Raw genomic sequence first — 6,038 nt, forward strand, 5'->3', positions numbered from 1 at the left:
ACTTCGCTGGGTGGGCAGGGAGAAGGTCAGCAGCCTGGGGGCATGTAGGGAGCACAGCTGTCACAGAACAGAGTGAGCCGGGGGGGGGAGGGTCGGGGGTGGGGGGGGAGACAGGGTGAACAAGGGAGGGGGCGCACGGGGTGGGATAGGGTGAGCGGGGGTGGGAGTGAGCGAAGGGGTGAGAGGGTGCAATGGGGCAGGAAGGCTGAGGGGGCAGGGTGAGCGGGGTGGGGGATCTCAGCGTGACTGGGGGGAGGTGAGGGTAGGGTGAGCAATAGGGTGGGGGGATGCAGGATGAGTGAGGGGCGGTGAAGGGTGAGCGTGGGGATAGGGTGATGGGGGGAGCGGGCATGGAGTGAGCGAGGGGACAGGCAGAGCGAGGGGACAGGCAGAGCGAGGGGACAGGCAGAGCGAGGGGGGTTGAAGGGTGAGCGTGGGGACAGGCTGAGCAAGGGGCAGAGTGGTGAGCGTGGGGACAGGCTGAGCGAGGGGCAGAGTGACCTGTGGCGAGGAGTGACCTGTGGCGAGGAGTGACCTGTGGCGAGGAGTGAGCGCGGCGAGGAGTGAGCGCGGCGAGGAGTGAGCGCGGTTGAGTTTTGGGATGGGGAGTACGGGATAAACAGCAAGAACGGTAGCGGCCACTCGATGAGGGGATCAGATTCTGTCCCATGTTGCCGTGGCCCAGGGGCGCCTGACATCGTGATGTTGGCCGGGACCCTGTGGGAGAGGAAATGGGACAGAAAGGCTCCAGATGTCCTGGTCCACGTGGGAACCAACAAACATGATCGACTCTCTACCGTCACGACCCAGGTTCCTTCGGTTGAGAAGTGGGACCACTCACCTCCTCCCCCAGCAAACTCTGAGACCCCTCGCCCCAGGAGATGTCCACTCCAAGCGTCGGCTGTTCCTGGGACTGAACGTGCTTCCCCATTCCTCACCAACCACTCTCTCGCTCTGTCTCTGTGCTGCCTTCACAGTTCATGGAGAGAGATCTCGGACTAGGCTCGGCGTCACTGCGAGTGTGGGGATCCTCCTGCTGATATTGGTGTTGCTCACTTGCTTTGAGAACTGCCGGCTGGAGGAGCCATGTCTCTGAGGGAGGCGAAAACGTCACCAGGAGAACCAGATCCAGGTCAGGAACATCAACCCCCTGCAAACACCCACATCCAACAGACACTCACACACACACACACACACACAGAGCCCCATACAGGCACGCGCACACACACAAACAGAGCCCCAGACACACACACACACACAGCCCCATACACACACACAGCCCCATATACACACACACACAGCCCCATATACACACACACACAGCCCCCATTACACACACACACAGCCCCCATTACACACACACACAGCCCCCATTACACACACACACAGCCCCCATTACACACACACACAGCCCCCATTACACACACACACAGCCCCATACACACACACACAGCCCCATACACTCACACACACACAGCCCCACATACACACACACACAGCCCCATACACACACACACACACAGCCCCATACACACACAGCCCCATACACACACAGCCCCATACACACACAGCCCCATACACACACAGCCCCATACACACACACACACACACACACACACACAGCCCCATACACACACACACAGCCCCAGACGCACAAACACACAGCCCCAGACACACACACACACACACCGCCCCATACACACACGCACACACACACAGCCCCATACACACACGCACACACACACACACACACACACACACAGTCCCCATTACACACACACACAGCCCCATACACACACACACAGCCCCATACACACACACACACAGCCCCACATACACACACACACAGCCCCACACACACACACAGCCCCACATACACACACAGCCCCACACACACACACAGCCCCATACACACACACAGCCCCATACACACACACACAGCCCCATACACACACACACAGCCCCACATACACACACACACACAGCCCCACACACACACACACAGCCCCACATACACACACACACACAGCCCCACATACACACACAGCCCCACACACACACACAGCCCCACACACACACACAGCCCCACACACACACACAGCCCCACACACACACACAGCCCCACACACACACACAGCCCCACACACACACACAGCCCCATACACACACACAGCCCCATACACACACACAGCCCCATACACACACACACAGCCCCATACACACACACACAGCCCCACATACACACACACACACAGCCCCACACACACACACACAGCCCCACATACACACACACACACAGCCCCACACACACACACACAGCCCCACATACACACACACACACACACAGCCCCATACACACACACACAGCCCCATACACACACACACACACAGCCCCATACACACACACACACACACACACACACACACACACAGCCCCATACACACACACACACACACACACACACACACACACACACACACACACACAGCCCCATACACACACACACAGCCCCAGACACACACACACACAGCCCCAGACACACACACACACAGCCCCAGACACACACGCACACACACCGCCCCATACACACACGCACACACACACAGCCCCATACACACACGCACACACGCACACACACACACACACACACACACACACACACACACACACAGTCCCCATTACACACACACACAGCCCCATACACACACACACAGCCCCATACACACACACACACAGCCCCACATACACACACACACAGCCCCACACACACACACACAGCCCCACATACACACACAGCCCCACACACACACACAGCCCCACACACACACACAGCCCCATACACACACACAGCCCCATACACACACACACACACACACAGCCCCATACACACACACACACACACACACACACAGCCCCATACACACACAAAGACACACACAGCCCCATACACACACACACACACACACACAGCCCCATACACACACAAAGACACACACACACACACACACAGCCCCATACACACACACACACACAGCCCCATACACACACACACACACAGCCCCATACACACACACACACACACAGCCCCATACACACACACACACACAGCCCCATACACACACACACACACACACACACACACACACACAGCCCCATACACACACACACACACACACAGCCCCATACACACACACACACACACACACACACACAGCCCCATACACACACACACAGCCCCAGACACACACACACACACAGCCCCAGACACACACGCGCACACAGCCCCATACACACACACACACAGCCCCATACACACACACACACAGCCCCATACACACACACACACACACACACACACACAGCCCCATACACACACACACAGCCCCAGACACACACACACACAGCCCCAGACACACACACACACAGCCCCAGACACACACACACAGCCCCAGACACACACACACACACAGCCCCAGACACACACACACACACACAGCCCCAGACACACACACACAGCCCCAGACACACACACACAGCCCCAGACACACACTCACAGCCCCATACACACACACACACACAGCCCCATACACACACACACACACACAGCCCCATACACACACACACACACAGCCCCATACACACACACACACAGCCCCATATACACACACACACAGCCCCATATACACACACACACAGCCCCATATACACACACACACAGCCCCATACACACACACACAGCCCCATACACACACACACACAGCCCCATACACACACACACACAGCCCCATACACACACACACACAGCCCCATACACACACACACACAGCCCCAGACACACACACACACAGCCCCAGACACACACACACACAGCCCCAGACACACACACACCGCCCCAGACACACACACACCGCCCCAGACACACACGCACACACACCGCCCCAGACACACACGCACACACACACAGCCCCATACACACACGCACACAGCCCCATACACACACGCACACAGCCCCATACACACACGCACACACACACAGCCCCATACACACACGCACACAGCCCCATACACACACGCACACAGCCCCATACACACACGCACACAGCCCCATACACACACGCACACAGCCCCATACACACACGCACACAGTCTCATACACACACACACACAATCCCACACATACACACACACACAGTCCCATACACACACACACACAGTCCCATACACACACACACAGTCCCATACACACACACACACACAGTCCCATACACACACACACACACAGTCCCATACACACACACACACACAGTCCCATACACACACACACACACACACAGTGCCATACACACACACACACAGTCCCATACACACACACAGTCCCATACACACACACAGTCCCATACACACACACAGTCCCATACACACACACACAGTCCCATACACACACACACAGTCCCATACACACACACACACAGTCCCATACACACACACACACACACACACAGTGCCATACACACACACACACAGTCCCATACACACACACACAGTGCCATACACACACACACACAGTCCCATACACACACACAGTCCCATACACACACACAGTCCCATACACACACACACAGTCCCATACACACACACACAGTCCCATACACACACACACAGTCCCATACACACACACACAGTCCCATACACACACACACACACACACACACACACACACACACACACACAGTCCCATACACACACACACACAGTCCCATACACACACACAGTCCCATACACACACACACACACACAGTGCCATACACACACACACACACACACAGTGCCATACACACACACACACAGTCCCATACACACACACAGTCCCATACACACACACAGTCCCATACACACAAACACACACACAGTCCCATACACACACACAGTCCCATACACACAAACACACACACAGTCCCATACACACACACATACACACACACACAACCAGCCCCACACACACACACACACACACACAACCAGCCCCACACACACACACACAACCAGCCACACACACACACACACACACACACACAACCAGCCACACACACACACACACAACCAGCCACACACACACAGCCCCACACACACACACAACCAGCCCCACACACACACACAACCAGCCCCACACACACACACAACCAGCCCCACACACACACACAACCAGCCCCACACACACACACAACCAGCCCCACACACACACACAACCAGCCCCACACACACACACAACCAGCCCCACACACACACACACACACACACACACAACCAGCCCCACACACACACACACACAACCAGCCCCCCACACACACACACACACAACCAGCCCCACACACACACACACAACCAGCCCCACACACACACACACACAACCAGCCCCACACACACACACACACACCCAGCCCCACACACACACACACACACACAACCAGCCCCACACACACACACACACAACCAGCCCCACACACACACACACACAACCAGCCCCACACACACACACACAACCAGCCCCACACACACAACCAGCCCCACACACACACACAACCAGCCCCACACACACACACACAACCAGCCCCACACACACACACACACAACCAGCCCCACACACACACACACAACCAGCCCCACACACACACACACACACACACACAACCAGCCCCACACACACACACAACCAGCCCCCCACACACACACACACACAACCAGACCCACACACACACACACAACCAGCCCCACACACACACACACACAACCAGCCCCACACACACACAACCAGCCCCCCACACACACAACCAGCCCCACACACACACAGCCCCACACACACACAGCCCCACACACACACACACAACCAGCCCCCCACACACACACACAACCAGCCCCACACTCACACACACAACCAGCCCCCCACACACACAGCCCCCCACACACACACACAGCCCCACACACGACCTCATACACACACACACACACACACACAGCCCCATACACACACACACACAGT

This window comes from Stegostoma tigrinum, chromosome 46, assembly GCF_030684315.1.
Source record: "Stegostoma tigrinum isolate sSteTig4 chromosome 46, sSteTig4.hap1, whole genome shotgun sequence".
Taxonomy (NCBI): Eukaryota; Metazoa; Chordata; class Chondrichthyes; order Orectolobiformes; family Stegostomatidae; genus Stegostoma; species Stegostoma tigrinum.